Below are 18720 nucleotides of genomic sequence, written 5' to 3' on the forward strand. Positions count from 1 at the left end.
TATTTCCACAGAACAACAATGTTATAGAAACACAATTTATGTAATTAATATTTAATGTACAACATGCAATTGAAGAAAGAGAAGATGAAATTAGGGTTTAGAAAAAATACACTTACCCTTGAAGAATCGTTTTTCATGAATTTTCACCTCTTCGATCACTAACAATCACAATCCAAGACACCACCACAAAAGTTTCCTCTATATTCTCCTTAGGGTAGGGTGAGAGTATCAAGGGTGTCTGAGCTCTGAAATATTTTTGGGAGAGGGAGATAATTTGAGAGGGAATTTTCTCAGGGAAGAACATTGACTAAAAAAGAAATCTGCATAAATGTGTTTTTGGTCAAAGAGAAGAAAATCCCCAACCACTTTCCATCTCATGTTTAATTAAATTTTAAAGCTAATTTTAAATTTAATTAAAATAATATAAATTATATAATTACTCATTTATATATAACATATACTATACTATATGTTATATCGAATATACCACATATAATATTAATCTCTCGCTGAAGTGTTCTAATGGACTTGGTATATTTATTTACTTAGGTATATGCCATCTAAAAATATCCTAAGTCTAGGTGGTTTATCCAAGTATAACGATTATATTTGGATTTTAACTTAGGATGTCTAAGTGATAAAACCATTTTATTACCTTACATCGTTCATGCATGCTCATAAAATGGGGTTAATAACGCTCAATAGTTTGGCTATAATCCCAGGTAGCAGATGTTCTATAAACCGTCAACTTAAGTACCTCCAACGTTAGACAGGATTATAGTCCGATTTGAGTTTGTAACCAGAGTTTTACAAGATAACGACCTATTTTAACTATTAAAAACAAGTTGTTATTTGTTAACCCTAAGTGAGCATGTTTCTTATATTTGTTATAGATTTTAAAATTCTAACCCATTTTATAACTCTTTATAAAATTATAGACATGCTATAACATACATCATGCATTCCACATTTTAATATAATAATTATATTAAATATATGAAACCCTAAATCATACATACTATATATTATAACATATTATAACATACTTTCAATGCATGATACATGCTTCCTATGGTGGGATTTTAAATCTACATGGCATACTTTATGCATATACAATATTTAATTTAATTAAACATACATTCATAATGCATAAATAATTAAACAAGCTGAAATGGATTAATTTTGGCATCCTAAATAAGCAAACAAGCTAATTATTACATTAATAATTAAAAAAAGATATCCAAAATCTTCTAGACTACTTGAATCGACCTGAATCGGACTCGAACCGCCTGAACCGGACCTCTAAGGCTTCAAAATTGGTTGAATCGGTCAAACAAGAACTGAACCGAACAAATTGGTTCGATTGAACCGCTGGATGTCTGGCGCGCGCGTGAATTGGGTTGGGATGAGCAACGTTACAATGCTCCATCCTAGCATTGCAATGCCACAGGATAACACCTTCATTTATGGGCTGGTTTAAGAATAACATTGCAACGCTGTGAGGGTAGCATTGCAATGTTGTCTGACATAATCTTCAATTTTGAAATTTTGCAGCTGAGCATACTTCGGATTTTCTTCAATTACAACCTAATTGCAACTCTGTTAACTCTAATAAATTTACAGACTCATTATCACACATTAAGTCCTATAAACAAAGAGCCAATTACAAAAAATACTTGCAAATTGAAAGAAAATTTAGATGCCAAAACCAAAATTTATCCATTTTAGCAACCATTTCATGCAACTCATGGAAAAAGACCCACAATACTAAAATTAACGCAAATTGAGTACTTAAAACATGCTTTGATGCTAATTGATGGAGTTGACATTTTACATATGGAAACAATTAAGGATCTAAGTACTCTAACTACATTAATTTTTGTTAAATAGCATGCATGTCCATAGTTTTAGTATATTAGGGTTCAAGTGAATACCTTTGATTATTCTCCTAAATCGACTGAATTTACCACGAAATTCTTCTTCAATCTCTATAGTAAACTATCATAGGTGTCTTCTCTACTAATCTCAAATCTTCGATTGAGTGGTGAAACTTAAATGGAGAGGAATTTGGTGTAGGTTTTGAGAGTTGAAGAAGTAAGAAAAATCATATTTTTCTTTTCAACTTTTAGTTTTTGCATGGCACTCAAATCTGATAAAAAAAAAACCCTCAATTTATAGAGGTTTTCCTGCAAATTGGATTAAGCATGAGCAAGCCACTTCACATTGCATTAAAGATAGTGGCATGAGGTCTTAATTTAAATAGAAAATATGGGATTATCCCACTTTCCATTTAAATTGAATTTTAAAAAGAAATTGGATAATTTTAATGAAAATATTAAAACTCGAATTTTAAAAAACAAATTTTAATTTGAATTAAACTAATTTTATAAATTTGAATTTCTAAAATCCAAATTTAATTAATCAATTTCATAATTTTGAATTTCATAAATTCAAAAATTAATTCGGATAATTAATTAAACTAATTTAATTAATTTTAATTTAATATCTAATATTAAATTAATATTACACCTCCTTAAATATTTAAATCATATAAATATTGTCAACTCTCTAAAATCATAACGTTTGTTCGACAAATAAACCTCGATTATATCAAATATAATAATCCAAACCCTAACCAAGTTTGAATACTCCAAATTCTCTCAACACGCTATTCTAAGGTTTAGTTCTTTTACGAGCTAGTAGAGGAATCTAATGGATCTACAGATCATGAGCTTCAACGATTTGAGATTAATTGGCTAAACTCTTAAAACCGAATTAATCAATATTCGTTAATTACTTAGACATACCATTATAGCTCAGTAGTTGCACTCTTTTCACTGTAGATATATTTCTGTCCACTTGATTTAACCATAATTAGTAAGTTGATCCTTCACAGATCGTTCGTATTCATAGTTGGGTCAAAATTACCGTTTTACCCCTGTAATACATCTTGCTCCTTAAGTCTCAATGGATCCTCTAATAAACAATTGGTTTATGGTCCTACCAATAAACTGAATTTCTCTCAGCCACGAGAGGGTGGGGTCCCTTTGTTCAAGACCAGGAGTTAGACTTAAAGGAAAAACCTATCTGCTAACTCTAAGACTAGAGTGAATTCCGTATTGCAAGACTATGTCCCGAGCTATCTATCTGGTCTTACCCCTAAAATGGGAGGCTTATTGAGTGGTGATATTGAATCACTCTCACTTATGCAGATTAAAGGATAATCCTGAGTAAACAGGAGTTCATAGCTAGCTCAGGATTAAGATCGAGTTACCTTAAGTCATTGAATTGAAATAGTAAGTTTTAATAGCGGTCTTTATAAAGAAAAAGTGACTATTTATAGACCTTTTTGTAACAACTTTGGGATTACATTGTTTGTATCAATATACAAAGCGGGTCGCATCCATGGTATCCCTAGGATAAGATACCCAACCCTATCCATATATTTATAGACCTTTTCGGCTATATACTAAAACTTGATCCTCTTTTATGTCTCTACATAAAGTTTAATTCATGTTATAGCCATGGATTAGTTTATTGGATTTAAGAATAAATACAATTCAATAACACTTTTATTGAAAGAAATTTCAATAATATCTTTATCGTGAATATAATATGTTTAATGTTTACAAACTACGAGTTTTAGGACATTCCTAACAAGAAAATAACCTTGGATATTAGTTTGTTGGTTTGTGGGTTAATGCTACTAAATATCGAATAAAATATCTCATATTTTATTAAATAAATAAAATGTATGTACATTAAATTACAAACTACAAAACCCACAAGATTTAGGACATCAACCCCAACAGTTTCATCCTCTCATTTTCTCCTTAGGAGTCTGATTTTGGGTCGGTTTGATGAAACTTTAACTTTATTTCGTATAACCCTTCACACATCTATAGATCTTCGTTTTTTTGGTACTCGAGATGCATGTTTTCCCCTAGATCTGAACCTATTTCGTCTGACTTCCTCTTTCTTCTTGCCGATCCAAATGGTTTCTTTCGTTCTTCCCCTGCCGCTCCAAACAGGATCCCCTTTGCCACTTCGTTCAATTTTTCATGGTGGGGATGGAGGTTCTCTTTTGGAGTTTGGTAAGGGTTGAAGGATGTGGATTGGAATTTGGTAGGGAAGAAGGTCAAAGGTATGTTTCTCTTCCTTTCCCAATTGATACAAGGATCATGTTTTTTTTTTCCTTTGTTTGTAAGCATTTGTTTGAAAGTTCTTGTATGCTTTGTTTTTCATTTTCTGGTTCTTCACTGCTTGGATTCTATAACGTTTGTAATTTTTTTGTTATTCTTCAATTGAAGTTCATGCCCTAACTACTAATTGAATTTTTCCAACTATGACAAATTCTTGAAATTAGGCTTCATTTTCCTTATCCTACATTGCTGATTGATATTTTTAACACTATCTGGTTGGGGAGTTATTATATACTTTAATTATTTCACTTAGGCTGTTGATACTGATTCAAACCAATGGTAATGGTTGGGGATTTTTTTTTTTTTCTTTTCCTCATATAAACATTTTGGTATTTTTCTTATTGGTTGGTCAATTTTTTTTTAACGTATGTTCTTGTTCGTGGTCTATGTTCTTGTTTGATCTTTAATGCACATTAGTGTCTATGTATGTCCATTGTAGTTTTTCAGTTCATGTGCTTCATTTCATATTAATGAAGGGATAGAATCCTGAGCAGAAGCGTGTGAACGCCTTGCATTTTCGTTTTGATTTAAAAGAAACAAAATATAGCAGCAAGCATAATAAAACAAAGGATAAACATATTTAATTTAGCTTTCTTTTTAAAGAGAATAGAAGACAAGGAAGAACGATTTCTTATCTTTGGAGATTCCCTTAATCTTCACGAAAATCTCAAGTTTTTTCTCCACAACGAATCTCCAACGAACTATGAACACCGCCGTAAGAGAAACCTCGATATTTTCTTGGAATCCAAGGGTAGAAGCGTGGTCTCTAACCCTTGGAGGAGGAAGAGGAATAGAGAACGGGTGGAGAAGATAATTGTTGTATACTGATTCAAACCAATGGTAATGGTTGGGGATTTTTTTTTTTCTTTTCCTCATATAAACATTTGGTATTTTTCTATTGGTTGGTCAATTTTTTTTAAACGTATGTTCTTGTTCGTGGTCTATGTTCCTGTTTGATCTTTAATGCACATTAGTGTCTATGTATGTCCATTGTAGTTTTTCAGTTCATGTGCTTCATTTCATATTAATGAAGGGATAGAATCCTGAGCGGAAGCGTGTGAACGCCTTGCATTTTCGTTTTTGTGATTTAAAAGAAACAAAATATAGCAGCAAGCATAATAAAACAAAGGATAAACATATTTATTTAGCTTTCTTTTAAAGAGAATAGAAGACAAGGAAGAACGATTTCTTATCTTTGGAAGATTCCCTTAATCTTCACGAAAATCTCAAGTTTTTTCTCCACAACGAATCTCCAACGAACTATGAACACCGCCGTTAAGATGAAGACCATCCGATTATTTTCTTGGAATCCAAGGGTAGAAGCGTGGTCTCTAACCCTTGGAGGAGGAAGAGGAATAGAGAACGGTGGAGAAGATAAATTGTTGAGAGAATTTAGGAGAACTTTGGAGGCTAGGTTTTTTTAAAAAATGAATGCTTCACCTTAATTTGGGCAAAATAAACAATTTATATGGGGAAGGGTTTACACATTCTCCAAGTATTTCCAAATTTTCCTTAAGGCTCAATAAATCAAATAACACTTATTTGATTAATTAGCAAACCTAATAAATAACTATATATATTAAATCTAATTTAATGCATATAGTTAATTAATTAAATAAATATCATATATTTATTTGCCTCCACCTTTTAAAATTAACTAATTCTTTATGAATCTGATTCATAAAAAAATTCATTATTTGAATCCTATTCAAATATCTCTCTCTTAATTATAGATCAAATTTATAATTAAACATATCATATTAATCTCATTAATATGCTATTCCATCAATTGATTTGAACAATTCAAATCGTTCCTCTTGTATTTCCTTTAGTGAGCTATTGAGGGGACCTTATGAACCTATAGATTAAAAGCTCTAATGATATGAGATTAATTGATTAAACTTCTTTAATCCAATTAATTGATTCATTAACTATCGAACACTTTACAAAAGGCCGATAGTTACACCATTTGCACTGTAGATTTATTTTTGTGTCCATGGATTTAACCAATAAAAAAAGCAATGACTTTCACAAATGCTCATAACTATGAGTGGGTCAAAATACTGTTTTACCCCTGTAGTTATGTCTAACTTCTTAAGTACCACTGATATCTCTAATGAACAAATAGTTTATAGTCCAACTATAAACTAACACCTCTTGGGCTAGTGAGAGGTTGAGGTCTCATTGTTCAAGACCCAAATCTAGCTATTAAGGGAGTAATTTATCTACTTTCCCAAGGAATGGGAAGAAGTGAATTTCATAATGTGTAGTTGTGTTTCCAGCTTTCTAATCAGAGAAATCCCCAAAATGGTAGACTTATTGAGTCGGTTATCATGGCCACTCTCACCTATACATATCAAAAGACTGTCGCCATAAATAGGAGTTCACAACTCACTCAGGATTAAGGTCAAGTCTCTTATGGTCATTCTAGTGAAATGTAAATCTCTTCTAGTAACAATGTTATATAAGGAGTTTATTCATTTCGTGGTCCGGTCTTATACAAACTCTATATATAGAGTACCCCCGCTCTTCACATGAACGATCAAGATCAGATCATTTGTAGCACTTTACAACAATCGTAACATCTACAAAGCGGGTCGTATTTGTAGTGTCACCAGGATAAGGTACCCAATCTTATCCATCTACTACAAACCATTTAGTTTATTACTTAAACATGATCCACCTGTATGTCTCCACATACATGTTTAAGTTTCATAAAATAACCTTAGATCTTAGTTTATTGGATTGAATTGATGTAGTCTAATTGTCAAATAAAATATCTTAGAGTTTATTAGATAAATAATTTGTGTTAACATAACTATAAACCATGAGATACATTAGACTTAGGACATCAATCTCAAAACTTTTGTGCATCTTTTGGTTTCTAATGCACATTGTTGGTATCTGTATCTCCATTATTGGTCTTTGTTGTTTTCTGATTTACTATTATTCATGATATATTCTGAAATTTGAATTTTATATCCTTGAGGTTGGACCCTATTTCCATTCATTGATTTTTTTAAAAATAGATTCACATTGGTTAGTAAATCCTCTATTTTTAGACCTTTTTTTTTTTTTAATTGTACATTGATTGATAATAGTACTTTGATTCTATTTATTGGGTTGATTGGATTGCCATATCTCCTATTATTAAGATGATTTATTGTATAGTGATTGACATTAGTTGTTAGGTATTCTTAATTGGGTAGGTTTATTTCAAAATCATTGACTTATTAGTATATGTGTGTCCATTGTAGGTTTCTGATTTTCAGTTCATATGCTTCATTTAACATTACCATGAACTTTTGTGCATATTTTGGTTTGTAATGCACATTGTTGGTCTCTAATTTTCAATTCATTTGCTTTATTGCACATTGCCTTGAATGAAATGACATCTTTTTATTTCTAATTTCACATTACTGATTTTTGTATCTACGTTTCTGTTTTCTGATTTATCATTATTTATGATATATTCTGAAATTTGAATTTCAATGAATGAAATTCATATATCTTAGGACGGACCCTATTCCCATTCATTGGGTTTTTAAAAATAAATTCAAATTGTTTGGTCAATACCCTATTTTTTTAGGTTTTTTTTTATATTGGACATTGATTGATAATAGTATACTGTTTACTAGGTTCATCAGATTGTCATATTCCCTTCTTTTTAGGGTGATAGGTATTAGTTATTAGACACTCTTTATTAGGTAGATTTATTTCAAACTTATCGACTTGCTTGTTCTCAAATGATCCCATTGGCCTTTATTTGACATCAGTTATGTTCTTTATATAGGTATCATTTCCCTCTAACTTTAAGGACCTTCCCATTCCATTTACTTCCTAAATGCAATTGATATATTATTTCCCTCTTCCTCCATTAGTTTCTTATCACGTGTCTTCACTGATCCCTATGTTGTTTTTAGTTTCGTATAATACTAATGTTTTCCTTTATATCTTGTTTTAGGGTTGGACTTGTTAGAAAACAATCACATCCATCTTGTTTGTCCCCATCTCTTGCTAAGGTTAAACTTTATTTCTCCCTTTTATTTTATGTAAATCTTTTGAAGTATAGTTACAAAATTTTCATTTTTACTTTGTTCTTACAACGGCTAATCTTTACTTTTGTGTGCTTTTGTCAGGGTCGACAACTAGCATACAACTTCAGTAACTTGAGGTTCGTTAATGTACGAGAATATATTTATATTGATTTATTTCTATGATAAAATAGAAAATGTATGTGTAATGATGGACTTACCCATGGATACACATTATTTTTTTTCTTTTCTATTTTTTGTTCATGATTGCATCAGGTGGTCACACATTTTTTTTTCCTTTTTTTTTTTTCATAATTACATCAAGTGGACACACATATTACTTATGTTACATCAGTTGCTAATCTTTACTGTTTTTTGTTCATGATTACCCGTGAACCCTATTCTCATTTATTGGTTTTTCTTTTGTTCATACTTACACATTACCAATTACCAGCCCAATTTAAATAACATTGGTTTTTACTCAAGAATCACATTGAATCCAATTACCAACCCATTTTAAAATGAATACAATGTTTTTTTTATTTTAAAAATAACAATTATATAACAAAAAGTCAAAGTTATTAACAAAAAACATTACCATATGTTGACTTTTATAACAAAAATTCAGAGATAGCTTCTTCCTCATTTTATGGCTGTAAAGTGAAACTGTTTTTGAAAAAAGGGATTAAATAACTAGCCTAGGTTTACAAATTCTAACATTCAAGCCAATTACCAACCTAGTTTAAATAACATTGATTTTTACTCAATAACCACATTAAAGCCAATTACTAGTCCAATTTAAAACTAATATAAATAACAATTTTATAACAAAAAGTAAGAGTTATTAACAAAAACACATTACCATATTTTCACTTTTATAACAAAAATTCAAAGAAAGTTTCTTTCTCATTTTATGGCTATAAAGAGAAAACCGTTCTAAAAAAAGATAAAAATATAGAATTTTTTATAGATTTATTTCAATAATAAAATAGAAAATGTATTTTTAATGATGGGTTGTTGTATTTAGCAAGTAATTAGTAGAAGAATTCAAGATCATTAAGCACTTTAATTCATTAATTTTAGCATCAAATTAAGCATGTTCACTAAATAAAAAGAGGGTTTCAGAAAAGACTCACCTTTGATGACTTTGAACTTCAAATTCAACTCCAATCTCCTCAGCTACAAGGTGTAGACCACCAAAAGATCTTCCCTACTATTCTCTTTGGACCTTAGATTGATTTGTGGGAATCAAAATAAGCTGAATTGATGGAATTAAGAGAGAATTTTAATGGTTTCAGTTGGACATGAAGAACTTCTTCTCCATCAGTTTTTCTCTCAAGAATTCAGAATTGCATGGAAACCCTTCTCAGCATTAAATCTTGAATTTTGTACCCACACCTCATGCAATCTGATTGCATCTCAAGAGGACAGTTCTGTCTTAAATTTTGGATGGGATTTTGGTATCAAAATAGTGGAAAAATCCCACTTATCTAAGAACCAATTTTCTTATTATTTTTGAAATTCTTTTTCAAAAAATAATATCAAATTTTAGTTTTTAAATCTTTATTTAAACATAAATTTCATTAATAATTCAATAATTGAAGGATCCCATTGAAGGGACCATGAGAGGAAGCAATGGATCGTCCCAATCTTTCCAATTTTACAAAATACAAAATTTTATAGAGATGAAAAGAACATGTGCACTTAATTAAAAAATATAACATGCTTAAAAAATACAAAATAATAAATTAGGGTTTTAAGAACCTTTTACCTTTGAAGACCAAATCTTCACGACTCCTCTTCTCTGTGAAAATCACGAACACTCCAAAAAGGGCACTACCAATTGGTGATCTCGTTATTCTCTGGATGAGAATCCATGAGGCGTGGTGCTCTGGTGATTTTGGATTGAGAGGGAGAGTAGTAATTGAGAGAAGAGAGGAATGAATTTCTTAGAGAAAAATAGAGAACTTTTTTATATTCAAATTCACTGACCAAAAAGGGGAAGAGGAAGATCAACCATCTCCCTTTGTCAACCATCCACGTAATACGTGGGTGGAGAAAAAATTGAGGAGGGAAGTTAATTCCCACCCAATAATTAAAAATATATATTTTAAAAAATTAATTAGTATAATATATGTATATAGATAATAACTAATTTATTTATACATATATACATAACTATATGTTATATCACATATAACATATAACCTATAATTTTTATATTGTATCAAATACGATATAGCCTATAGTTTCAATTTTCTCTCACCCATGGCTTTTAATATAAATCACATTTATATTAAATTTAATTATATGAATCCAATTCATATAATTAATATTTGAATTATATTACAACATTTATTTCCTCTCTTATAAACTTTATTTTATAATGTATCAAATACATTATAGTAATTATATCATATATAATTAAAATAACTTAACTATATCACATATAATCAATTCCCTCAATTAATTTGAACAATTAAATTAATCTAAAAACTGATTCTCATTTAATCCCATCGAGCTACGGAGGGGACCTCTTGAACATGTAGCTTGAAGCTCCAACGGTACGTGAACAATTAATTAAACTCTTTAATTAACTTTTTCACCATCAGTTAACTGTCAGACACTCTAACTCTTTAAGTACCATGTTTCCTCTAATGAATAATAAATCATAGTCCAATAATGATCGAATCCCTCTCGGGCCAGGAAAGGGTGTGGTGTTATATTGATCAAGCCCAGAATCAGCCCTTAAGGGAGCAGTTTTAGAGATGTCCAATTTCTCCATGGGGATGGGGCCCCGTGGGGCCCGCCCCAAACGGGGCGAGGAATGGGGGAGAAAATTCTCCATGAGCTAAACGGGGACGGAAACGGGGAATGCATTCCCATCCCCGCACCGTTCCCCATTCCCGCCCCGATTAGCTTTTACATATTTATTTAGTATAGTTATTTAATGTTATGTTATTATTATTATTATATAAATATTGCATTTAAAATTCAAATTTGATTATTTATTGGGAAGATAATGAATATGTTTAAATTGAATGTTTAAATCTTGATTATATATGTGAATAATTTGATTTATATTTATTTACTTCTACTAAAAAAAATTAATTAGCTTTTTAAGGCCAAAATTTGAGTAATTTATCTTTAAATTCAAATTGTCATATAAAACTAATAATAATAAACAATTTAGTGATAAAGTTAATGATTTAATTAAAATTTCCTCACATTAATGATTTAAATTAATTGGCTTTTTACAAAAAAAAAAAAGCAACAGCAAAAAATTCCTCGTGGGGAACCCGATCCCCGCGAATTCCCCACAGGGAATCCCGCCCTCGATCCCCGTGGGGAATTTCATGGGAATGGGAATGAAATGCGAAACGGGGATGGGGATGGGGAATGGCATCCCCGGTCCCGCCCCGCCCCGTGGACATCTCTAAGCAGTTTATCTACTTACCCTGACGTTAGGGAAGGAGTGAATTCCTTCTTGTGTAGTTGTGTTCCCAACTCCTCAATCAGACAAATTCCCAAAATGGTAGGCTTGTCGAATCGACGATCTGGCCACTCTCACCCATACAAATTAAAGGACCGCCTTCATAGGCATGAGTTTACAACTCACTCAGGATTTAGGTCATGTTACCTATGGTCATCCTGATGAAGCATAAGTCTTTATTATGAACGGTGTTATATAATGAGACTAAATATTTCGTGGTCTGGTCTTATACAAACTCATTTGTATAGAATATCCCCGCTCACATGTCTCCACATGAATGATCACGATCAAAACATTTGTAGCATCTACAATAATTGTAACATTTACAAAGCGATCCATACGCGTAGTGTCATTAGGATAAGGTATCCAACCTTATCCATCTACTACAGACAATTTAGATTATCACTTAAACGTGATCCACTCATATGTCTCTACATACATGTTTAAGCTACAAGATAACCTTGGATGTTAGTTTGCTGGTTTGTGGTTAATGCAACTAATTTTGAAATAAAATATCACATATTTTATTACATAAATAAAATGTTTGTACATTACAATTACAAACTATGGGACCTTACGAGATTTAGAACATCAACCACAATAATATTTAATTTTTTAAATAAAATTAATGATTAATTAAATAATTTAATTAATTCTATTAATTTAATATCAAATATTAAATTAATTGAACACCAATTTCATAACCATGAATCCCATTCATATAATTAATATTTAAATTATATTTAAATATTATTCGATTCTCCAATCTCGTTTCATTTAATAATTAAATATGTAATTATATCGCATATAATTACTAATTCTCTTAATTCAATTTTGAATGTTTCAGATTAAACTCATCACTCTATTCTAAGGTTTAATCCGTTTGTGAGCTAGTAAGGGAACCTAATAGACCTACAGATCATGGGCTCCAACGATCCGAGATAAATTGGTTAAACTCATTAAACTGAATTAATCAACATTCGTTAACTACCGGGTCACTCTACTAAAGCTTAATAGTTGCACTTCTCTCACTGTAGATATAATTGTGTCCACTCGATATAACCATAATTAGTAAGTTAACCCTTCACTAGTTGTTCGTAATAACGGTTGGGTCAATAGTTGTTTTACCCCCGAGATTACATCTTGTTCCTTAAGTCCCACTGAATAATTAGTTTGTGATCCAATCAGCAAACCGAGTCCCTCTTAAGCTAGTGAGAGGGTAGGCCCCTTGTTCAAGACTCGGGGTCAACACTTAAGGGAACAACCTTTTTATTAACCCTAAAAGTGGGTAGGAGGGAATTCCATATTACACCCAATGTCCCAAGCTATCTGCCCGATCTTACTCTTGAAATGGAAGGCTTATTGAGCTGGCACAGTTGAACCAACCCTCACCCATGCAAATCTAAGGATAATCCCGAATAAACAGGAGTTCATAGTTAGCTCAAGATTAAGGTCAAGTTACTTAGGTCATCGCTTTGAAATGGTCAGTTTTAAATAATAAACAACGTTATAAAGCAAGAGTGACTAAGTTCTTGGTCCGATCTTATACAAACTCTTTGCATAGGATCCCCACTCATATGTTTTCACATGAACAAATTAGGATCACTTCATTTGTAGCACTTCATAACAATTATAACATCTACAAAGTAGAGCATATCCAATAGTGTCCCCAGAATAAGGTACCATGCTTTATTCGTATACTATAGACCATTTTGGCTATTTACTCGAACTTGATCCACTCTTATGTCTTCACATAAAGTTTAAGTACTCATGTAATAGCCATGGATCTTAGTTTTTGGATTTTAGGTTATTAAAACGAAATGAGCAATTCAAATATTTAATAACAACTTTATTGAATCAAACTTCAACAACATTTTTATTGATTAACAGAATAAGTTTATTGTTTACAAACTATGAGTTTTAGGACATAAAACCCAACAGGACATACATATTTTCAGTTTTGTACATCATTTAAAGGGAATAGAAAATAACATTATTGTATATCTTTTCTAATTGCTAGTAAAATAAAACTCCAAACTTAAAACAAGTAATTGTCAAACATATTTTGATGATAATGGAAAATATTAGGAACAAGTCCAAATCCCCAACTATAGAGGTCCATATCCAATTTATTATAGTATAATTATAAACATGATGTAATTAATATGTGACCTATAGTTTACATTTCAGAACAAGTCCAAATCTCCAACTATATAATGGATCAATGGAACTGGTTAGCATATTAACAGTATTCACAACCTCCCAACATCAGTTAATTTTAACGCTAGAGTTGTTACTGAATGACCATAAGAGGAAAGAAAACCCATCACACAACAGTAAACATCATATTAGACAATTAACAGACTTTCGACTAATTCATGAGTCCGATTTATGTTGTCATCAAAGTACAAGAATGGATAGAAGATGTTTTACCATGAAGACGGTTGGCGGATTAGTCGGAACTGAAGTTGTAGATGTAAAGGAGATGGTTATCATGTTCTTGCATATCTTAGCCCATGATGTTAAGAACCAAATTGTTGGAAAAGAATTTGTACGATCTGGTGAGATAGTTTCTAGGCATTTCAACTCCATTTTATTAGTAGTGTTACAATTACATGGAGTGTTGTTTACAAAACTTGTGCCAATCATAAACTCATGTACGGATTAGAGATGGAAATGGTTTAAGGTACAATTCAACAAAACCAATGTTGGTTTGGTGTGACATTTTTTTGTTAGGTATACGTGATTAAATGAATATTCCATACTTTGTTTTATCATAGAATTGTTTGGGTGCATTAGATGGTACGTACATCAAGGTAAATGTCAATGCCACTGAACGCCCAAGGTATAGGACGAGGAAGGGTGAATTTGCAACAAATATAATCGATGTTTGCGATATAAATGGCAACTTTGTATTCGTCTTATCATGGTGGGGAAGGATCCACAACTGATTCTCGAGTTCTCAAAGATGCAATATCACGACCTGACGGACTGAAGGTTCCGAAGGGTAACTAGTTACTCATACTATCTCTTTCTACTCATCATTGTATTACCAGGATAAGGTTTGAAATGGCTGGACATTGAACAAGGTATTATTATCTATGTGATGTCGGGTACCCAAATGCGGAGGGTTTCTTGGTGCCATATAGAGGCGAAAGATATCATCTTTCAGAGTGGTGAGGAGGAGGTAATGCACCAACAACTCCATGAGAATTCTTTAACATGAAGCATTTTTCTGCACAAAATGTCTCCAAGAGAGCGTTTGGGTTGTTCAAGGGTAGATGGGCAATATTACGAGGAAAATCATACTACCTAGTGCAAATCCAATGTGGAACCATCATGGCGTGTTGCCTTTTGCACAATCTTATCAATAAGAAGATGAATAACAGTGAACTGGTTGAGGATTTGGATGAGATTAACTCTAACTTTGCTACAATTGGGGGCAATGAGATCAATTACATTGAGAGTTTAAATGAATGGACCTAGTACAGGGATGAATTGGCAAAACAAATGTTTTCTGAATGGGAGTTACGTAATGATTAATGTTATGATTTATTAATATGTATTTATATTGTAAATTTAATTATGTGTCCTTTATTGTAATTTCATATCTCCTAGATTTGGGTTTCTTAATTACCTATACTATGTATCTTCAGTCTGATTAGGTGAATAAGAATTATCATTCTCTCTAAACTTCTTAGTACAATTAGTACTTTTATGCTTCTTCAATCAATTAAAACGCTTATTTTTATTTGTCAAAATCGTACTAAATTAGATCCAAAATCTTTGAAATGCATTTTCTTAGGCTATTCACATATTCAAAAGGGTTATCGTTGTTGTTGTCCTACTCTGAGCAGGTATCTTGTATCTCTAGATGTTACATTCTTCGAAGATATACCCTTTAGTCCATCACTGTCGAGTCTGTGTCCGAGAGAGGATGACGATCTTTTTATCTACGAGGTTACTTATTTTTCTCTATCATCCTCTCCTTCGCCTTTTTCTGTATCTCTTCCTTCTGATCCCCCAGTTATTCGAGTCTACTTCAGGCATCCTCCACAGCCACCTTCAGATCTATGTTCTCCACCACTGGCTTCTTCGTCATCTGATCCAGGACCGAGTGATGATCTTTCCATTGCCCTTCGAAAAGGTAAACACACTTGTACTTATCCTGTTTCTTCATTTGTTTCGTATAATCAGTTGTCTTCTCCCACTTATTCTTTTCTTACTTTGCTTGATTCCACCTCTATCCCTAAATTTGTCAATGAAACTTTATCGTATCCTGGGTAGCATAGTGCAATGATTGAGGAGATGATTTCTTTGGATGATAATGGTACTTGGGATCAAGTTTCATGTCCGAATGGAAAGAAGGCTATTGGGTGTAAATGGGTGTTTGCTATCAAGGTTAATCTTGATGGGACAGTGGCTCGGTTGAAAGCTTATTTGGTTGCCAAAGGTTATGCTCAGATTTGTGGGACTAATTATTCTGACACATTTTCTCCTGTTGCTAAATTAACTTCCATTCAACTGTTTATCTCTATGGTTGCTACTTACAATGGCCTTTGCATCAACTTGACATTAAGAATGCTTTTCTACATGGTGATCTTCAAGAGGAAGTCTATATGGAGCAACCACCTAGGTTTGTTGCTCAAGGGGAGACTAATAAGGTATGTTAGCTTCGAAAATCCTTGTATGAACTAAAACAAAGTCCTCGTGCATGGTTTTGTAAGTTTAGTCAAGTACTCGAATGTTTTGGTATGAAGAAGAGGACGTCTGATCATTTTGTATTCTATCGACGATCTGACAATGGTATTACTTTGATTGTTGTATATGTTGATGATATCATTATCAGTGGAAATGATGTATCAAGTATATATTCCCTCAAGACTTTTCTTCAGGGTCAATTTCATACCAATGATTTGGGATCATTAAAGTATTTCTCGAGTATTGAAGTGATGAAAAGTATAATCTGGGTGTGAAATAGTATGAATACATCACCTTTTGTCTGAGATGAGCTTCAGTGTTATTGTGCCAGCTAAATTATGGTGTAATAATCAAGCAGCTATTCATATTGCATCCAATCCTGTGTTTCATGAATGAACTCAACATATTGAAGTAGATTGTCAGTTTATTCGCGAGAAAATACAAGAAAGGTTGATATCTATAGGATATGTGAAGACTGGTGATCAGTTGGGAGATCTACTAACTAAAGCAGTAAACGGAACAAGAATAAGTTATCTGTGCAATAAGCTAGGTATGATTGACATATTTGCTCCAGCTTAAGGGGGATTGTTATGATATGTATTTATTAATATGTATTTATATTGTAAATTTAATTAGGTGTTCTTTATTGTAATTTCATATCTCCTAGATTAGGGTTTCTTAATTACCTATATATATATATCTCCAGTTTTATTAAGTGAATAAGAATTATCATTCTCTCTAAACTTCTATGTACAATTAGTACCTTTATGCTTCTTCAATCAATTAAAATGTTTATTTTTATTTGTCATGTATTATGAAAATGACTTTATTTGAATTTCTCTTCCTATCGTTATGTTTACTATATTTTGTACTTCACCTAATTAATTATTTATAATTTATAATGGTTTATAGTTTAATTGTATTAAAACATGTACATGTATATACTAGAATGTCAAGTTCCTCTAGAGCGTTGAAGCACACTTGCTAAAGAGGAAGAAGTGAAGCTTGTCGAGTGCTTAGAGAACTTGGTCACGTCTAGTGGATGAAGGTTGGATAATGAAATATTTCGACCTGGGTACTTATCACAACTGCAATGCATGATGGCGGAGAAGTTTCCCGATTGTAATATCTAAGGATCACCAACTATAAATTGTTAGGTCATATTCCTAAGAAAAACTTACAAGCGATCATAGAAATGAGAGAACCAACTTGCAGTGGATTCGGCTGGAATGAAGAATTCCAATGCATCAAAGTAGAGCGGGAGACATTCGATGCATGGGTGAAGGTGTATTTTGTCTAAATTTTTTTTTATGAATATTAGTAACCTAATCATAACATCCACTTAATTGTTCGTGCATAGTCATCCTATAGCAAAGGGGCTTCTACACAAGTCATTCCTATATATGATGATTTTGCGTATGTCTTCGACAAGGATAGAGCTACAGGGGCACGGTCAGACACCTATCCAGACATCGGGTCTAATGTGCCAAACCATATGAATGATAGTGTCCCCATTGGTGAATCATAGGATCCGAACATCCCCATGATATTTAGTTAAAGAATGGACATGTCACAGGATGAGCTGCATGGAACACGTACTGGTTGAAGCATTGAAGGAGGAAATGCTTCGAGAGGAAGTAAGAGGAATAAAATTGGATATCAATATGAAACGATAGTTTGTTAGGAATGTGATGGACTTTGTAAAGGACCAGTTGAAGGCAATTGTAGAATGGTCGAAAGAGAATCATACAACAAAGGTTGAACTGCATGCGGAAGTCGTGAGCCAACTCGAAGATATTCTTGAATTGCATAACTGGTAGAAAGTGAAGCTTATGCAAATCATATTCCACATTGTACAAGATACATAGAGCTTCTTATCTGTTCCTACAACCCTAAAGTTCGACTATTGCAACCTCCTCTTTGAAGAGAATGTTTGATCAACCTATGTTTTGGACTGTTTTACGATACTGAATAATGATTACTTTTTCAATTATGCATTTGAATTTGTAGTAGATTTGGTATGTAATCTTACTGGTCAATATTTTAATCATGCAATTATTAATTAGTTAGTTTGTTTTACATTGTTCTGTACATCCAAAAAAGAGAGCTCTACATATGAAACACATGAATTGCATCTTAATGTAATGTATTTTTTTTCCATCCATGTTAACCAAGATACATCTCAAATGACAAACAATGGTTAGCTTTTGACATAAATTAAAATCCAATTAATTTTGTATAAATTGGACCATATAGTTTAAATTATATTTCCAAAATATGATATTTCATA

This window comes from Benincasa hispida, chromosome 3 (assembly GCF_009727055.1).
Source record: "Benincasa hispida cultivar B227 chromosome 3, ASM972705v1, whole genome shotgun sequence".
Taxonomy (NCBI): domain Eukaryota; kingdom Viridiplantae; phylum Streptophyta; class Magnoliopsida; order Cucurbitales; family Cucurbitaceae; genus Benincasa; species Benincasa hispida.